The following is a 21,201-nucleotide window of genomic DNA, read 5'->3' as shown; positions in this document are numbered from 1 at the left end:
TGAACACAGTCCTCCAAACAGAATCTCAGCAGTGCTCTGGAGCATAACTTCCCTACATTTGTATTCAATTCCCTTGACAATAATGGGAGCATTCTGTTAGCTGTCTAAACTTATGCTGCATCTGTGATTCATGAACTAAGACACCCCAGACCCCTCTGCACCTCAGTTTTACAATCTCTTATCATACATATACTATGCTTTCTTGGTTTAATTCTTGCTGCCAAAATGGACAATTTTCCACTTTCCCACATTCCACTCCTTTTGCTAAGTTTAAGTCTTCACTCACCCACTTAATCTATCTTTGCAGGTTCCTCATCCTCTTTACAATTTAGTTTTCCACTCATCTTTGATTATCAAATTATAAAACCAGACCTTTGATTCCTTAACACAGGTTCCTTTTAAAACTTAAGGCCACTGCACTGATCCCTGTGACACAGCAGTCATTATATGCTGCCGAGAAATTCACCCATTTATACATCACCCTCTTGTTAGCTAACAATCTTCTATCCATCCCTAACGCCACAGTTTTTGTTTTTTTGCATTGACTGTTGCAGAAAAAGTGCCCTAATCTTTAATAATAGAATCATAGAATCCCTACAGTTGGGGGGAAGGGGGGGGGGGGGCGGAAACGAGCCCTTTGGCCCTACCAGTCCACATTGACCTTCAGAGCATCCCACCCAGACCCATCCCCCAATATTATGGGCAATTGAGTGTGTCCAGTCCACTTAACCTACACATCTTTGGACTGTGGGAGGAAACTGAAGCACCTGGGAGGAACCCCACGCAGACACAGGGAGAATGTGTAAGCTCCACACAGTGGCCCGAGGGTGAAATCGAACCTGGGTCCCTGGCGCTGTGAGGCAGCCCAACAGCTTCTAACATTGTCCCTAAAAAAGATACAGCTCTAACTGGCTTGTAGTTTCTCGCTTTCTGCATCATGGAGTGATATTTGCTATTTCTCATTCTAATGGAACCTTCCCCAGATCCAGGGAATTTTGGAAAATTAAAACTAATGCATCAACTAAGTACTAGCCGTTGAGGTGTACAATAGTTCAGTGGTTAGCACTGCTGACTCTCAGCACCAGGGACCTGGATTCAATTCCACTCTCGGGTGACCGTATGTGGAGTTTGCGTGTTCTCTGCGTGGATTTCCTTCAGGTGCTCCAGTTTCCTCCCACATTCCAGGGATGCACAGGCTAAATGGATTAGCCATGGTGAATGGGGGGTTAGGATGGTGGGGTGGGATGCTTCTCAGAGGATCAGTGCAGACTCAATGGCCTCTTTCTGCCCTGAACAAGAGTGACAGAATCCCTACAGTGCCGAAGCAGTGGCGTACCCCACCCCTGCATTTCTCATGAGCAATCCACCTAAAATGTGCATCTTTGGACAGTGGGAGGAAACCCGAGTACTTGACAGAAACTCGTGCAGACACGGAGAACGTGCACATTCCAGACAGACAGTCACCCAAGGCTGGAATCAAACCCAGGTCTGTGCACTGAGAGGCAGCATTGCTAGCCATTGAGCCACCATGATGCCTCATTCTAGGATGACATTGATCAGGACCCAAGAACTCGTCAGCCGCAGATCTAACAATTTGCTCAGTGCCATTGTGCATGCAATTTTGAGTTCCTCCTTCCCTTACATTTCCTAATTTGCCACTTATAGTCTACACTGAAGACTAATGTAAATACCTGTTCATTTTGTTTGCCATTTCCTTATACCCAAGGGAGAATGCTCCTGCTCTTCTTTAAGAGTCTCATGTCATCCCATACAAATATCTAATGTGGCAGCTGGGCCTCAAAATATCTTCTTATTCCAAAAGAAAGGGCACCCGGTCATTAATATCTGGGAGTTAAAGACTACATTTTACATGTCCATTTGCCATGGGACTTGAACCTACAAACTTCTGATTGAAAGACGAGAGCCTTTATCCACTTGGACATGCATTCTAAAGGCAAACCTGTTCAACTGCCAGCATCATGGGCCTCCATTCCCTTAAATAAACCTGCTTACACAACAAATACAATGACATGTACTTGCACATCATCCTGAAATAAAGTGGCAAAGATGGTTCCATTTCTAAAATTTGTACACAAATACAGGAACAGTAAGACATCCTGAGGCATTTGCAAAGCTAAAAATCCTTCCCAAGCTGGCAAAAAGTAAAAATTTGGATGACTAATTAATCATTTGAGTGGGTCATCTTACTTTGCACAAAGCTACCAGTATATGTGCCACAAACAACCCCTCAGAGCAATTCTATGTGCAACACATGTCGGAGAGAGGTAAAAAGTGAAAACTTTTCTTCAGCTGAACAGAACGCTCAGTCGTTATTTTTCCTCTTGCTAGCCAAACATCGAGTGTGCCAGGTCTGCAATCAACAGAATTGTACCCAGATAAGCTCCTGGTTCCTCATCATTTAATCCTTCTCGTTGCTGCCTGACACAGAGACACATTCTCTGCTATTGACTGACAGCTAGTTCTGTCCAGTTACAGGTTACACAGTCAAGAGCTCCAGGAAGAGCAAACGTCAGCTGTGAATTGACCAAATTAACTCATTTGCAGTAATTTTGTCTGACAAATATTAAGGGCTTCACACTGCTCCAGTTAAGGCACCACCCACTGGCCACCTCCTTTTAAATTTCAAAAGGATACTATATTCATAAAAAAGCCTTCATATGCATACTTTTGGTCACTAATGCATTTTGAATTTGTACAGTACCATATGAAGGAGTAAACAAACACTGGAGTTTCACTCTAACAAACCCAAAGGCATTTGTTACTTATACAAGGCTATATTTACCTCCTCTCCAGGCATCCTGTGGAATGCAGGGCCAGTTCGAAGACACCTATTCCTCAGCTCACAATAAGGCAGAACCCTGCTTTGATTTACCAATTTCAGGAAACAGGTTATTCACTTCCCACTTCTTTCAAGTCAGATTCTCGATCGTGTGTAGAGTCGGTCTTATCGGAGAAACTGCATTCACCCTCTGCTACAGACAGCACGATCACCTTGAGCCCTGTCCATCGAGTTAATCACCTCGTTATGACCAATCTAGTTCACTGTGGCAAAACTGCAGGTCCCTCCTCTGCAGGTCACACTGAGTTTAGCAGATGGTCAGTGACTAGAACTGTCCCATCCACCACCAACCAGTCCCTGCAAGTTCAGGGGCTCAGTGACGGTCTCTTCTTTCAGAAGAAAGGAACAGATGGGAGTAAATCAGTGTTATTCTGCTCAGCTGGTCAGCCTGGCTTTAATATAATACAAACCAGTAGCCTCAAAATACTCAGAGGAGAATCCAACCCCATGAAAATAGGATTTCAACTAGAGACAGGTGACAAAGACTACCTATTTGTCTCTTCACAGAGCAGGGTGGCATTTAATCAGAAAGCGTCTTCAAAAGAGTCAACACAGACATGGATCAAATGGCCTCCTTCTCTACTCTATCATTCTACCACACACTGTTCAGTGCTTCTTTCTCTGTTGTAAAGTATTGTTTCCAGCTCCTCGGCTTATTAGTGACACCAACTTCACATTTAACAGACTCCAGTCCAGTTCTGTCACTCACACCAAAAACGTGTTTCCGAGAGAGAGAGAGAGAGAGAGACACAGCACTGAACTGACTTCTTCATTGGAAGGAACTTAAATCGAGTTGATTCACGAGTGCCTGGATAGGATCCAGTTCTCACCACAGAGTGCAGATGCAATTGTCTCTTGAAAGGATCTGGCTGTGTGTACACACACACACACACAAAGTCTGCAGTGGTATCAGTTCCCAAAGCCCATTATTAACATTCCAATTAACAGGAATCTGCTTTTCTCAGGTTTCAGAAAAAAACTTAAACAACTAACCCAGTATCATTTTCAATCAGCAAAAAAGAAAGTTCCAATCTTCAGCTGTAGCTGTATCCATTGCACCCAGTGTGGCTTCCTCTACATTGGGGAAACCAAGTGGAGGCTTGGAGACCGCTTTGCAGAACACCTCCACTTGGTTCACAATGAACAACTGCACCTCCCAGTCACAAACCATTTCAACTCCCCCTCCCATTCTTTACATGGGATGTCCATCATGGGCCTCCTGCAGAACCACAATGATGCCACCCGAAGGTTGCAGGAACAGCAACTCATATTCCGCTTGGGAACCCTGCAGCCCAATGGTATCAATGTGGACTTCACAAGCTTCGAAATCTCCCCTTCCCCCACTGCATCCCACAACCAGCCCAGTTCATCCCCTCCCCCCACTGCATCCCACAACCAGCCCAGCTCATCCCCTCCCCTCATTGCATCCCAAAATCAGCCCAGCCTGTCTGCCTCCTTAACCTGTTCTTCCTCTCACCCATCCCTTCCTCCCACCCCAAGCTGCACCTCCATTTCCTACCTACTAATCTCATCCCACCTCCTTAACCTGTCCGTCTTCCCTGGACTGACCTATCCCCTCCCTACCTATACTCTCCTCTCCACCTATCTTCTTTTCTCTCCATCTTCAGTCCGCCTCCCCCTCTCTCCCTATTTATTCCAGAACTCTCTTCCCCACTCCCCTGTTTGATGAAGGGTCTAGGCCCGAAACGTCAGCTTTTGTGCTCCTGAGATGCTGCTTGGCCTGCTGTGTTCATCCAGCTTCACACTTTGTTATCTTGGATTCTCCAGCATCTGCAGTTCCCATTATCACTCTCCAATCTTCAGCTGCCCTTTTTGTGCAAAAGTGTTTCTTGAGATCACTCCTGAAAATTAATTTGGAATAGGAGGATCTACTTTTCTTTTGGTCTTTTGGAGAGAGCAGCAGGTGATTGAGTGCAATATCTGATCATAAAAAGAACCACAGTCACAATTGCATAAATGCTCACATTTCCTCTCAGTCTCGTTTAATAATGGTTTATTTAAGTAATTCAAGGAGAGGCGCCAATTGCCGAGAACATACAAAAAAAAGAGTCAAAGGAGAAAACCTTCCCTTTCTGCAGGTGAACAAAGACAATGATGTTTTTTCTGCAAAGTTACACATTTTGTCAGATTTTTTCATCTTGTACTCATCAGGACAATTTGCAAGAACGCCAATTTAAAGGGAAACAACATTTTGAGGGGAGAATGCTGATTGGGTGGCAAATGGACTCAAAAATAAGTCTGCTTGCCACCCAATCAGCACTTCCCTCTCATACTTGAAATGTCATTCGCTTTACGTTAGGATCCTTGTGAACTGCCCTGATGAGTACAAGATGAAAGGTTTTAACAAGTTGTCTCCCTTTTCAGCAATACATGAAATTCTAGACCGTTTCCAATCAACCTGCTCAGAGATGTTATGACAAACCATTGTGCAGGTGGGACTTGAACTTGGGCCTCGTGGCTCAGAGGAAGGGGCGCTATCACTGTACCCCAAGAGCCTCTCTCAGTACACAAGTACTGTACGGCCGATAGAAAATAGAATAGTTGATGATCAGTTGGCTGGGCAGCTGGTTTGTGATGGCAGTGGGGTGGGCTTAATTTGCACACCAGCTGAGATTGCGATGAAGGACGTTCTTTCCCAATATCTCCATTCACCCGAGGCTTGGTGACCACCACCAGGTGTCTTTCACTTGAATGATTAAGCAGCCCTATACTCTCGCAAAGCTATTACCACAATTCCAGCACTCCCTTAACATCTATTTATGTACCTAGCTACCTATTTCTCTAATAAGCAAGCTAACATGTCCTACATTACAACAGTGATCGCATTTTGAAAACAATCCACTGACTATATAGAGCTTTGGGATGTCCTGATACTGTGGAGGTCAGAACAGAATTGCAAACTCCTTTCATTTCCATCTATCCTTCATAGCTTAGCAACCAACCTGCTGTTCAGGGCAACAAAACAATAGACAGCAAGTGTGACGCCCATATCTGAGAAAAGATGGGTCGTGGAAGGCTACACTGTAAAAGTGGTCCCCTTTCTCCTCTTTAGCCACACAGCTCATACAGTGTAATCCCTGAATGGAAGTGGGCTGAGCTGTTCCTAATCCTTGCCAGACCATACAAAGGCCAGATTTAAAAAGGTTAATCAGCAAAATAACTTATTTTAAATAAAAGGTCAAAAAGGTAATAAAATATAATTTTTAAGCTTAAGAACCCTCAACGCTGAGTGGATTAAAATCTTAGCCTGCAATTAAAGTGTTCCCTTTCACAATATGCATTTCTGGATGTGTACATTTTCATGCAAATCAGACCATTTTTCTTGGTAGCATTACTCTTTGAATTCATAATATGTGGCTTTATGGACTTGCTGTTAAAAAAGGATTAAGATATACTGCATGGTCTGGGAGAGAAAGGAAAACTCGAAGCTACATACTTTTCTTCCAGCTCATGCTGATTAACAGGTGGGTAAGAGAAATAAAGTAGGTCATTTCGCTTGGGATAACAGTGTGAAGCTGGATGAACGCAGCAGGATGAACGCAGCAGGAAAGCTGACGTTTTAAGTCGGGACCCTTCTTCAGAAATGGAGGGGGGCGGGGGGGGGGGGGGGGGAGGGGATTCTGAAATAAATAGGGAGACAGGGGGAGATAGATAGAAGATGGATAAAGGAGAAGGGTGAGAGGAGACAGACAGGTCAAAGAGGCGGGGTTAGAGCTGGCAAATGTAAGTGGGGAGTTAGGGAGGGGATAGATCAGTCCAGGGAGGATGGACAGGTCAAGGGGATGGGATGAGGTTAGTAGGTAGAAGATGGGGGTGGGGCTTGAGAAGGGAGGAATGGTTAGGGAGGCGGGGACTAGCTGGGCTGCTTTTAGGATGTGGTCAGGGAAGGGAGATTTTGAAGATTGTGAAGTCCACCTTGGGAGCCCTGCAGCCCAAGGGTAGCAAACGAAATATGAGCTCCAGGCTCATCAATACTTCAAGGCATTTCCTTCCCTAAAGTAGTGACCATAAAAATCAGTGAGAGAAAGTGAGCAGGTTTGGCCATTAAAATTCAGCTCCCTACTCAGAGGTCCTGTATGGTAACAGCTAAACTGCCCCAGGTCACCCAAACTGCTTCAGCAGATGTTGAAACCCGAGATTGATTACAACAGAAGGTGTGGAACTGGATGAACACAGCAGGTCAAGTTGCTTGGCCTGCTGTGTTCATCCAGTTCCACACCTTGTTATCTCAGATTCTCCAGCATCTGCAGTTCCTGTTATCTCTATTACCAGGGACTGATTCCTTATTTTAATAGACTTGTGCTCCCATTGCAGGAGATGGGCGCTGACTTTAACAACAGTTACTGTATTGCAAATGCATTGGTGCAGCTCAACAACAAAGCATGGAATGGGAGTTTGAAGTCATCATCCTTTCATACAAGACAAAAAAACTCGGCAGTTTTTTTCTGTAATGGCATTGCAAGCCCAGGGCATGAGTTACACAGTAATATGATGTAGCAAACACTGGAAAAAGCTGTCAATTTAAATAACTTTAGTGCACCATTGGGTGGCACAGTAGCTCACTGGTTAGCACTGCTGCCTCACAGCACCAGGGACCCGGGTTCGATTCCAGCCGCGGGTAACTGTCTATGTTGAGTTTGCACATTCTCCCGTATCTGTATGGGTTTCCTCCAGGTGCTCTGGTTTCCTCCCACAGTCCAAAGATGTGCAGGCTAGGTGGATCGGCCATGCAGGGGTGCGTGGGTTTTAAGGGGATGGGTCTGGGTGGGATGGTCCAAGTGACGGTATGGACTTATTGGGCTGAAGGGCCTGTTTCCACGCTGTAGGGAATCTAATCTAAATCACAATAGACATTAGTAAAATATGACATATTAGTAGGAATAGCAGGTCTGTGTTTGATTTCATTTTGCACACTTCCTGTTCGAAAATGTCAGTGGTTGCCAGGGTGATGGTCAGTGAGTGACAGGCACGCATACCCCAAGGACCTCGGACTCTGCTGTCACACAGTCCTGCAGCAGCATTACCCACAAACGCCACGTTGCTCTATTTGAGGAACTCTGTGCGTTTGAGCAAATCTTTTGTTTATTCTTTCATGGAAGGCAGACGAGGCCAGCATTTCTCTCATTGCCCTGGAACAGAGGGGCTTGCAAGGACTGTTAAGAGTTACCCACATTGCCGCGTGTATGGACGCAGAATTAGGTCAAATTGCTTACAGATGGCAGATTTCATTCCCATTGCCCATAACTACCGAGACTAAATTCCACCAGCTGCCACGATGGGGTTTGAGCTCACATTGCCAGCACATTCGCCTGCATTACTAGTCCAGTGAGATTTCCACTAGAATACTGTCTCCATTATGAAACTCTGCAAACTTCAGCTCTGACTGGACAGTGTCCTATCAACTTCCACCTCGAACTGCCCCATCTCCTTGCTTCCACCATTGGTCACTGGCTCATCCAAACTCAATGCACTCCCATCTTCCCACAGCCAATTGGAAAGTCAGAACAGAATTCTTCTCACCTGATTGGGTGATACCACTTGGTCATTCGAGAGGATTCCCATCTCTACCCCTCCCTTCCACTATTCCCCCCAATAAAAAAATACAAATAGTACAAAGTAAATGTTCATTTTATTTCTAATCTGTTGTCAGATGATTAATGTGGTTTCCTGAAGATTAAGAACTAATTCATGGCATTCCTGGGAAGTTGGCAACCCTAACTGGGGAATATGGTGCAAGATTATTCCTGTAGGCTGCCAAAACCCATAGTCAGAATCAATTACTTGTCCTGATGTTGTGAAGCTTCTTGAGTGTTGCTGGGGCTGTGGGCAGGTGGGGAGCATTCCATCTACTTGCGCCACCTAGACAATGGACAGACTTTGGGAAGTCAGGTGGTGAATTTCTTCTTGAGGTTCCTAGCCTTTGATCTACTGCCATAGTCACTGTGTCCAAATGGGTATTTTCAGTTCAGTTTCTGGTCATGGGGTGTTGACACTGAGGGTTGCAGCTGTGGAACTGCCACAAATTGTCATAGAACATAACAGCACAGTACAGGCCCTTCGGCCCTCGATGTTGTGCCGACCTGACATACCGATCTCAAGCCCATCTAACCTACACTATTCCATGTACGTCCATATGCTTATCCAATGATGACCTAAGTGTACCTCAAGTTGGCGAATCTACTACCGTTGCAGGCAAAGCATTCCATTCCCTTACTACTCTGAGTAAAGAAACCACCTCTGACATCTGTCCTATATCTTTCACCCCTCAATTTAAAGCTATGCCCCCTCCTGCTCGCCGTCACCATCCTAGGAAAAAGGCTCTCCCTATCCACCCCTCTGATTATTTTATATGTTTCAATTAAGTCACCTCTCAACCTTCTTCTCTCTAATGAAAAACAGCCTCAAGTCCCTCAGGCCTTTCCTCGTAAGGCCTTCCCTCCATACCAGGCAACATCCTAGTAAATCTCCTCTGCACCCTTTCCAAAGCTTCCACATCCTTCTTATAATGCAGTGACCAGAACTGTACACAATACTCCAAGTGCGGCCGCACCAGAGTTTTGTACAGCTTCACTATAACCTCTTGGTTCCGGAACTCGATCCCTCTATTAATAAAAGCTAAAACACTGTATGCCTTCTTAACAGCCCTGTCAACCTGGTTGGCAACTTTCAAGGATCTGTGTACATGGACACCGAGTTCTCTCTGCTCATCTACACTAAGAATCTTACCATTAGCCCAGTACTTTGCCTTCCAGTTACTCCTACCAAAGTGCAACACCTCACACTTGTCCGCATTAAACTCCATTTGCCACCTCTCAGCCCAGCTCTGCAGCTTATCTATGTCTCTCTGCAACCTACAGCATCCTTCGTCACTCTCCACAACTCCACCGACCTTAGTGTCGTCTGCAAATTTACTAACCCATCCTTCTACGCCCTCATCCAGGTCATTTATAAAAATAACAAACAGCAGTGGACCCAACACCGACCCTTGCGGTACACCACTAGTAACTGGTCTCCAGGATGAACATTTCCCATCAACTACCACCCTCCGTCTTCTTTCAGCAAGCCAATTTCCGATCCAAACTGCTATATCTCCCACAATTCCATTCCTCCGCATTTTGTACAATAGCCTATTGTGGGGAACCTTATCAAACGCCTTGCTGAAATCCATATGCACCACATCAACTGGTTTACTCTCATCTACCTGTTTGGTCACCTTCTCAAAGAACTCAATAAGGTTTGTGAGGCACGACCTTGCCTTCACAAAACCGTGCTGACTATCCCTAAACAATTTATTCTTTTCTAGATGAGAATGTGTCAATGTGTGATGGTTAGATTCTCTCTTGTTGATGATGATCATTGCCTGGCATTTGAGTGACACAAAACGTTACTTACCACTTGTCAGCACAAGCCTGGACAACATCCAAGTTGCCATGCATTTGGCAATGAACTGCTTCAGTATCTGAGGAGTCACATGGTGACACAGTGGCTCAGTGGAGCAACATGGTTGTTAGCATTGCTACCTCAGTGCCAGGGAACCAGGTTTGATTCCACCCTCAGGAGACTGAGGGTTTCCTCTGGGTGCTCCAGTTTTCTCCCACAGTCCAAAGATGCGCAGGTTAGGGTGGATTGGCCATGCTAAATTGCCCTGTAGTGTTCAGAGATGTGTGGATTAGGGTTGGTTATAGGAGAATGAGTCTGGGGGGTCAGTGTGGACTTGTTGGGCTGAAGGTCCTGTTTCGACACTGTAGGGGTTCTATATATTAGAAAAGTGGTCACCGTACTGCGTCTCAAAGCGATTCATGGCCTTGGAATGAATCCAACAGCTGTGAACAGCAAGCTCGCAGGCAAGCAAGCCTTTAACATTGAACACGCACAGCGAAACGACGAGGCAGAACTAGCGTCTCTTTAAACAAGCCCTTCAACGTTACAGGCCGAGCAAGCCCATTAATTGGTACTTGGATCAGACCTGGTATGTTTTTGAACACTGGGGCTGCGGATGCTGTCAATTAAAAGGCACAGCTTGCTGAACATGGTAATCAGCACTGAATGGTGCCTGACATGCTGCTCTTTAAAAACTACTGTCAGTGTGTGAGGCAAAGCTCAGCCAAAGAGCTGGATGAAAATGCCTCCGAAAACTCCTAGTACAGGGAATATATTAATTTAAAGTTGAAGCTATTGCAAAGCAATTTTGTAGTTAATATTTCTTGGAGAACATAAGTTTCGAAGGATTGTGGTAAAAGCAACTTATTTCACATTTTGTGGAATTAATAGGACTGGTTCCTTTGAAAGAAGTCACAAAATGTCCACTGCACAATACAACACAGGATCAGGCCCTTTGGTGCAACCACTCCATGCTGGACATGATCCCAAACTAAACTAGTCCCACCTCCCTGCTCCTGGTCCATATCCCTCCAAACCTTTCCTATTCATGTACTTATCCAAGAGTCTTTTAAATGTTGGAATCGTACCCACATCCATAACTTGCCCTGGAAATTCATTCCACATGCGAACCATGTAAGAGATTTCCCCCTCATGTCTTTTGTTAAATCTCTCTCCTCTCATCTTAAATGTGTCCCCTAGTCTTGAAATCCCCCACGATTGGGAAAAGACACCTACCACTAACGCCATCTGTGCCTCTCTTGACTGTATAAAACTTCTATCAGGTCACCTCTCACCCTCCTATACTCCAGTGAAGAAAGTCCTTGCCTATTCAACCTTTTGTTGAATCTCAAACCTTCCATACCCGGCACCATTCTGGTAAATCTGCTCTGAACCCTCTCCAGCTTAATAATGTCCTTCCTATAACCGGGCAGCCACAACTGAGTCTTTTTAAAACAAAAAGTCTCTTGGAAATCTCAAGACTACCAATAAATGTTTGCTTTGCTGTTTAAACCCTGCTGTGGCTATATTTGAGCTGTGACCAGATGGAGATATGCTTGATTGATCTACGTGGGTTGGAGGAAAGCCTGCTCAGAACAAGCTGGATCGTAGGTAAACTTGATAAGATTTAGAGCTGAAGGGAAGCCTGCTATAATAAAACAAGTTAGTGAAACTCAGCAGGTACGGAAGCACGTATAGAGAGAAAGACAAAGTTAACATTGAGAGTCAAATACGGCTCTCAGATCTGCTAATTATCCCCAATGCATTCTCTATCTATTTCAGATTTCCAGCATCTGTAGTAATTTGCTTTTACTTTACAAGAACCAGCTCAGTTAGAGAAAACCCTTAGAATCAGCTGATAAATCATAATGGGGCATGGATACGATGAATAACAGAGATCTTTTTCCCAGGATAGCGGAGTCCAAAACTAGACAGCATAGGTTTAAGGAGAGAGGGAAAGACTGAAAAAAGGACCTAAGAGGCAACTTTTTCCCCCCCACACAGAGGGTGGTGCATGTGTGGAATGAGCTGCCAGAGGAAGTGATGGAGGCTGGTACAATTACAGCATTTAAAAAGGCATCTGTATGGGTATATGAATAGGAAGGGTTGAGAGGGATATGGGCCAAACGCTAGCAAATGAGGTGAGATTAATTTAGGATATCTGGTCAGCATGAATGAGTTGGACTGAGGGTCAGTTTCCATGACAAGGTGCTAAGAACAAGCTTCCCAGCAGATCCCTCCCATCTCTGAAATGTAAACCCATTTCACCAATTCAGGGTAAACCTATTTATTCTGTTCAAGAAGTGATTGAAAGAACATCATAAGAAAGCAGAGTTTACAAACACTTTGAAAATAATAACATAACATTCAAGATTATTGACTTGACCATACAAGGCAGAACAGCAGATCTGGACATTTGGCTGTCTGCCTTCAAGTATTTCCTATTGACCAAAATCCTTTTTCTTTCAAAAAAAAAAGAAAGAAAAAATTCCACATTTTCTCCCTAATTTCTAGACATCTACGTACATGTTTGCATGCGCGGTTTGAGGATATTTGTAGAGATAAGTTTCATACTTCTATTACTGACTGTATGTACATTAATCAATTATTGCCTCTTTATTCAGTAAGTTTCTTTTGATAATAAACCCAAAAAAAGCATTTAAGAAACTTATTTGATGGATTTTATGGTTTAACACCTGACCAACAGAAGGTATTCAGTTGGTTATCTTGGTAATTGGGAGAAGTATTTTTATGCTGTCACACATGGGATAATAGAATGATAGCGATAGTGTACTACTCCAGCCTCAGTCATAATAATACCCAGTAACACAGAATGGCATATATTACTGAAAAAAAAAGAGACATATTGACACAGTCTGTCTTCTTGCGCTCAACAGGACAAATGCAAAAATGCCAAATTTCAAACAACTGTGACATTTATACATATGTTGGGAGCAAGCAACGCTGATTGTCCAAGGCATCGCTGCAATGGACCCCTCCCATACTGGTAATACTCAAGAGCTTAAACACACATACCAACAGGTTCAGGAACAGCTTTATCCCCCCCTCTGTTCGTAGACTTCGAAACAGACTTCTCAAATTTCAAATCTAATACTGACCTTTGCTTTTTGTGCACTTTCTCTGCAGCTGTAACATTGTATTCTTCACACTGTTCTATTACCCTTACAATTTTGTATGATATGATCTGCCTGCACTGCACACAAAACAAAACTTTTCACTGTATGTAGGTACGTGTGACAATAATAAAATCAAATCAAATCACGTGCATCACATCAAATCAAAATGTTGCCATTGACAACTCTTACCCAAAAGTCCAACAAAAGTTGGGTTTCTTTTGCATTCAGCAGGAGCTGCAATTTCCATATCTGTGTAATTACTGGGCAAGACCAGTGACTATTAGTTGGAAAAATGCCTTGAGTCAATTGTCAAAAGGACAAACCTCCTCTGTAGTCTGTATGTCAGTGTTTACACACTGGGACAGATGCCGATACCCACTAATGATAGACACCAGCTTGGTCAGGTGAGAGTGTTGTAGAACACTGACAACGAAAAGCCCCAACCCTTATAGATCCGCTGATTCCCTTAGAAAATTCCCACCAATTTGGGGTTTGAATTCAGGATCCACAGAATGGGGGTGGTAGTAAAAACGAGGGAAAAATAAAGAGCCAGAATCTTCATTCAGTAGCCAGCAATAGGCACCTCAATTTCCTTTACTGCCCGGGGTTTGTGGGAGGGGCAGACCCTCCCTGGCCGGGGTTTGTGGGAGGGGCAGACCCTCCCTGGCCGGGGTTTGTGGGAGGGGCAGACCCTCCCTGGCCGGGGTTTGTGGGAGGGGCAGACCCTCCCTGGCGGAAAGATGCCTTAGAACAACCACCCCCCCCCCCCCCCACCCTAATTGTTCCATTTGAGATGACAGAATCCGGTCACGAGCAGGAAGCAGCCACACTGTAGGAACTGGTGATTGGAACGGAGAAGCAAACTGGGGGAAAAAAGACAGAAAGGGAAACAGTAGTAGAGAGAGAGTGTGGTGAAAGTAGGGGGTAAGAAATGTGGGGGTGGTCTGACAGAGGGAGTGAGGTAATGGGGAGAGCAGCAACTGGAAAGGGGGCATTGGATGAGGAATCTGGATGAATGGCGGAAGGTTAACAGAGAGGAGAGGAAAACCTGGGAGGGAAGAGTCATAGGAGATATACAGCATAGAAACAGACCTGTCAGTCTAACTCATCCATGCTGACCAGATTTCCTAAATTAATCAAGTCCCATTTGCCAGCATTTGGCCCATATCCCTCTAAACCCTTCCTATTCATATACCCATCCAGATGCCTTTTAAATGTTGTAATTGTACCAGCCTCCACCACTTCCTCAGGCAGCTCATTCCATATATGCACCACCCTCTGCTTGAAAAAGTCCCTTTTAAATATTTCCCCTCTCACGTTAAACCTATGCCCTCTAGTTTTGGATTTCCTCACCCCAAGAAAACAACCTTGTCTATTTATCCTATCAACACCCCTCATGATTTTACAAACCTCTATAAAAAGGTCACTCCTTAGCCTTTGATGCACCAGGGAAAATAGCCGCAGCCTATTCAGCCCCTCCCTGTAACTCAAACCCTGCAATCCTGGCAACGTCCTTGTAAATCTTTTCCTGAACCCATTCTGGTTAAACAACATCCTTTCCATAGCCGAGACCAGAACTGCACACAGTATTCCAAAACTGGCTCAACCAATGTCCTGTATAGCTTCAACGTGACCCTCCCAACTCCTATACACAATGCACTGACCAATAAAGGCAAGCATACCAAACACCTTGGACACTATCCGACCTACCTGCCAGTCCACTTTCAAGGAGCGATGAACCTGCACCCCAAGGTCTCTTCGTTCAGCAACACTCCCCAGGGCCTTACCATTAAGTGTATAAGTCCTGCCCTGATTTGCCTTTCTAAAATGCAGCACCTCATATTTATCTAAATTAAACTCCATCTGCCACTCCACGGCCCATTGGAGCATCTGGTCAAGATCCCGTTGTACATAGAGATACCCTTCTTCACTGACCATTATACCTCCAATTTTTGGCGCATCTGCAAAATTGCTAACCATTCCTCCTATGTTCACATCCAAATCATTTATACAAGTGACAAAAAGCAGTGAACCCAGCACCGATCTTTGTGGCACATCACTGGGCACAGGCCTCCAGTCTGAAAAGCAATGAACAGGAGAAAAATGGGAAAGGGGAAATAGCAGGGCGATGGTAAGAGGATAATTTTGGAAGGGGTCTGGAGAGAAGGGCAACTGGGAGAGAGAGAGAACAGAGACAGGCAAACTGCAAGGAGGAGAGAGAAAATGGGCAGATATAATAATTGTGTGAATTAAACTTTAGTGTTGAAAAAGGAAATATAGAAGGAAACAATGAAGGATATTAGAAGAGGGGTGTCACGGTGATGCGTAGAGAGAAGGTTAAATAGAAGAAAAGGCTATGGAACACATTTCTGCCTTTGCTTGGGATGAAGTCGTAACTGTGAATGTTAATGCAATGAACTGCAAGTGTGAAATTAAAATTTGATATTCAATCATTTAAGATTGATGTGTGGGGCTTCCTCAGTGCCTAGCAATTATCACATTCACAAACCTGTTGAGAAGAGCTAAATCAGGTGTAACCCAGTGCCAAAAAATGAAAATAGATAAAGTCAACTGATCGAGAACATCTCGGAGACATCTCGAACAAACATAGGGGCACAGCCCTGTAAAACCACCAGGGAAACAGTAACTTTGCACTCCACGTACCTACAAATTGTGAAAACAGTGTTTGTGTGGCATTAATAACCAGATACAGTAGCATTATGCAATATTGAATTCAGGGAAGTTGACAAATACCTTGAGAAAAAGATAAGTAAATAAAGAATAGTGGGGCTGGAGTTGGGAAAGAGTGAGAGAGCGCAAGAGAGTGAGAGCACAAGCAAGAGATGGAATGCCCCAAAAGCACCAGGGATCACTGAACCTAATATCAGTTCAAAACAATAAGCTTGAGACTCTGCCAACAAGCAACTACTGGAGAATCTCAACCGAGATGGTATAGAGATAATGGGAACTGCAGATGCTAGAGAATCCAAGATAACAAAGGTGTGGGGCTTGTAAATTTTTTTGAACCCTTTCTAGTTTAGCAAGATCGTTCCTTACAGCAGGGCAACCAGAAGTGTGCAGTACTTGAGAAATGACCTCACCAACGCCTGAAACAGCCGTAATATGACATCCCAAAGCCTCAATTCAATGCACTGACGAACGAAGGCAAGCATGCCAAACACCATCACCACCCTGTCTACCTCCAACACACTTTCAAGGATCTATGAACCTGCATCCCTCGACCTCTTTGTTCGCAACACTCCCAGGGCCCTACCATTAACTGTGTAAGTCCTGCCCTGATTTGCTTTACTAAAATACAACGCCTCACATTTGTTGAAATTAAACTCCATCTACCACCTTTGATGGTTTCCACTGCCCACAATGGGCTCTGCTTACAAATATTCAAATCAGCTACATGGGCGTTTTACTGTTGCCAGTTAAACACTTCTGGGTAGACAAGAAAAGTGACCACTTTCTGCTGCGACCGCACATTCAGGTATGGTTGCGACTTCACAGACTACGAATGGCTCCAGGCACTGAGTCACAACTGTGAGAGACACACAGACGCACAGAGACAGAATCATAAGAATCCCTACAGTGCAGCCATTCAGTCCATCGAGTCAGCACAAGCCACCTGAAGGGCGTCCCACCCAGACCCAGCCCCAACCCTATTCCCGAAATCCTGCATTTCCCATGGCAAACTCACCCAGCCTGCACATTTCTGGACACTATGGGGCAATTTAGCATGGCCAACCCACCCAAACCTGCACATCTCTGGACTGTGGAAGGAATCCCCCACAGATCACGGGGATAACTTGCAACCCCCACTCAGTACGGAACATGGTTACTATCAAAGTCAACTTTTCTTCCATCAGCTGATATTTTTGACCCACGGACACCAGCTAATACAGACAACATTCAACCTATTGCCATTGATTAATTGTGAATGCTTTCCAACTTCGAAAGACCCTTGGGAATGAGGATACCTGGCTGCAGCTCCCATTCAATGGATTCTCAGATGGCCCATGAGTTCAGTGTGTGATCTGCAGTCTCTGCTACACGTGCAGCTGGTGGGTTTTGAAGGGTCTGGTAGATTAGTCATTGGGAGGTTTGTGCGCTGCCTCCCCTTCCCCGCTTCCCTTGATTTTGCCTCCACATGTTCCCAACAAGGTCCTCCGACATGTTCAGCGCTTTCCCACATGAGCCTTCCCTAATTTGGCCAGTCACAGGTCAGGGGTCTAATAACAGTTGGCAGGGATGTTTTTAGGATGTCTCCTTAGTGTTTCTCCTGCCTTCTTCAGAGTCCCCAGTCTCAATCAAATTCCCGAGTAGAGCAGCTGCTTCAAGACTTCGATGTCAGGCACACAGCTGCTCAGTGAGATAAGCTTTCAACCATGAAGGGCGCTATACAAATGCAATTCTGGCTTTCTTTCACTCAAGATAGGCACTGCCTCATTACACCATTTGGTTTAGGGGAGGTGGTGGCATCAGGGCAATGACACTGGGATACAGGATCCAATCAATCATGGCGGATGTTGAAATCTGAATTCAGTTAACATATCTGCAAGTGAAAGCTGGTTACAGGATTACCCTAACCCTAACACCAGTGACCAGAAAACTCTCAATTGTTGTTCGAAGTCCATCTGGTTCACTAACACCCCTAAGGGGAAGAAATCCACTGTCCTTACTTGGTCTGAATGTGACACCAGAACCACAATGTGGCTGACTCTTAGCCACCCTCTGAAATGGCCCCTAGCAAGCTGCTGGGTTAAAGGCAATTAAAGATAAGCAGCAAACGTTCATCCATAACACCCACATCCCGTGAAAGAACAAAAGAAAAACAAAAATCAAAACAGCTGTGACCCATACTAACCTGGTTCAATTATCTGCTTTGGAGGTGCCAGCTGATGCCAAGTCTCCTGTTCTGTGAAAGACTGCACTACACAAGTACACACCATCCTGTCCTCAGTGTGACTGAGAAGTCACTAGTTCTGCTTCATTCTCAGTATCTCAATACAGGATGAATCAGCCAGTTTAACATGAGCATTCTGATATCCAAGCTGCAAATTAAATACACCCTTCAAAGGCGTGATTGGACAGACTGGTAGAGACAGGATGCAAATGAAACCCAGCAGCAGACCTCCCATAGGATTATTAACCAGCTCCTTTTAAAACACAAATCAGAAAAAACACATGTCAGTGCTTCAAGATCAACATATTGGACTCTTCAAATGTCTGGGGAACTCACGCTTTTTGCATTTCATCCCTAACAGGGCACCACATGTGAACTTCCTACCTCTGGCCAGTGATCAAACAGCACCACAGACATCCTGGATTAAGAAGGACTCCTGTGGTCAGCTGCCCACCATACCCCCCAACCCCCAGCGTTAATGGGCAAAGACATCTGAATCTGATAATGTTTGGCCCCAATACAGATCCAGTTCGTGATACTGCACATCTGAGTACAACAGTGACAAGCAGTTACACTTCCAGGCAATCTCAAAACGTGGCTCATTGCTGCTTGCTAGAAATGACGTGCACAAGGACCATCGTGCAAACAAAAAAGCCTTGTGCCTTTTTAAACGTTACTCAGGGAGCTAATAGCACCCCACTACTTTCGGGTGTAGTAAACCCAAAACAATTTGTGCCAATCGTTCCCTTCAAATCCACTGGGAACGGGCAACCTGTCCACTGAACATCTTCCATAACTCACTAAAATGAAGACGTGCCACAGAGCAACAGATGCCTGTGTCCCATCAACTTGCGAACACCATAAAAAGGTTGAGCCAAGAACATCCCTTTCATAGTTTTGTGTCTTACCTCCTCGTTCAACACACAGAATGGCCCAGTAACTACTGCAACAACGTACATTTACATAGAGCATTTAAATATTAAAGACTCCAAGGCACCTCGCAGGAAGATTTGATATGGAGGCATGTAACAGAATTGGTCGTCAAATCTTAGGCCAAAGAAGTTGATTTAGTGAGCCATTTTAAACAAGGAGAGAAGTGGAGTGGTTTTGGACAGTAAATTCCAGAGCTTCAGATCTCACTAACCATTTCTTCTGTTACAAGCATGCCAATACTTATTGCCCATTCTTCATAGACCCTGAGAAGGTGGTGCCGAGTGGCCTCCTTGAACCCTGCGAGCTGAGAGGACTGGAGCCACGCAGCATTTTTTATCTGTAATGTTTCGAGCAGCTTGCCAAGGCTATATCACAGATCATTTAAGAGTCAACTATGTTGCTGTGGGTCTGGAGTCACATGTAGGCCAGACCAGGTACATTAATGAAGCAGATGGATTTTTGTGACAATCCAATAGTTACACGATCAGAATAGTGACACCAGCAATTTATTCCAGATTTATTTAAACCCTCCACTGGAGGTTATAGATTCATACAACATGGAAACAGGCCCTTTGTTTCAACCAGTCCATACCGAACATAATCCCAAACTAAACTAGACCCACCTGCCTGTACTTGGCCCATACCCTCCAAACATTTCTTATTCATGTACTTATCTGAATGCCTTTTAAACACTAACTGTACCCACATCAAACACTTCCTCTGGCAGTTCACTCCACCCACAAACCACTCTCTCGGTAAAAGAAATTGCCCCTCAGATTTTACAAAAGACACTGTATCTTCTCACCTTAAATAGAAGCTCCCTTAGTCTTGAAATTCCCCATCCTGGGAAAAAGACAACTACCATTAACTCTATCCATACCCCTCATTACTTTATAAACTTCTATCAGGTCACCTCTCAACCTCATACACCCCAGAGGAAAGGTTCCAGCCTCTCCTTAGAACTCAAAACCTTCCATACCCAGCAAATCCCTTGGAAATCTTTTCTAAATGTTCTCTTGCTTACTAATATCCTTCCAGGAGGAGAGAAAATCTTTACCAGTTGGTAAGACTATTTATCTGTTTAACAAAAAATTAAATAGATGGATTTCAACAAACTTCAGTACACACAAGTTATGGCCCAAGAAATAACTGATTAGATTTTGGTGAACATGTAGATCTGGATTTTTAAAGATCCATTAACATTGAGAGAAAAAGATAAACTGACTTTTCTTATAGGTTGCTTTATTTAGAATATCGTTGTTTGATTCAGAATCTCCATTGTTGTCGTATAACTTATCACGGCTATCTAAATATCAGAGTTTTCAGAGCAGATTGTTGGATATAGTTTAGCCTGATGCCTCTTCATTGAAATGGAAGCTTTTTAGAAAAAGATTCCCATTTCCACTTTTGTAACTACAGCACATCAATAAGAGCAAAGGGTCTCATGAAATATCTGCATATTTACAGTAACATTGAAATAACACGGCCTGGTAGAGGTATGAGCCCTCCTAAGTGCATTCCACTTAGTAACAAGTCATATATAAAATGCCCCACATGCCAGACTGCTATTTGAACCAACGTCTCTAGGTTACTAGATCGTTCTAGCCGCTAAAAGTGGGGCGACATAAAATCAGAGTGAGTCAATATATGAGAAGCTGAAGGGTTGCTGAACTCAAATTCTCTCCCACAGCATATTCTACACAGTGCAGGCTGCTTCTGCAATGAAAGGAAAAATTTAGTATGTGAAAGAATGCTGACATCTGTCATTTACAGGCCACAATAGTTACATAAACAGAGACTTTGGGTTCTACACAGCCACCCATTTGGAAGGCAATATTTTGATTCTGAATCACTCACTGAGCATTCAGAAGATCTTAATGCAAACTGACTTTTCTCTTCCAAGCCTGACTAGCCTTTCTGCTTTTTCCCGGTTTTAGTCCATGGTTTCCATTGCTGAG

At 44.3% G+C, this 21,201-nt stretch overlaps 1 protein-coding gene across 9 annotated transcripts in view; it reads right to left on the bottom strand.

The window, feature by feature from the left end:
• The window catches only part of LOC125467477 (PH and SEC7 domain-containing protein 1-like), a 193,198-nt gene that overhangs the window by 161,599 nt on the left and 10,398 nt on the right, over nt 1-21,201 (bottom strand). Inside the window, exon 1 of one of the 9 annotated variants that reach the window (XM_048563338.2) lies at nt 2,804-3,002. The exons of the other annotated variants lie outside the window; for them this stretch is intronic. The gene's annotated coding sequence lies outside the window, so the exon portion shown is untranslated. Of the gene's footprint in view, nt 1-2,803; nt 3,003-21,201 lie in introns of those variants that run through there. 9 annotated transcript variants of the gene reach the window in all.

This window comes from Stegostoma tigrinum, chromosome 37, assembly GCF_030684315.1.
Source record: "Stegostoma tigrinum isolate sSteTig4 chromosome 37, sSteTig4.hap1, whole genome shotgun sequence".
Classification (NCBI taxonomy): domain Eukaryota; kingdom Metazoa; phylum Chordata; class Chondrichthyes; order Orectolobiformes; family Stegostomatidae; genus Stegostoma; species Stegostoma tigrinum.
Note: the sequence above shows the minus strand (reverse complement) of the source record. Positions and strands in the feature narration are given on the sequence as shown.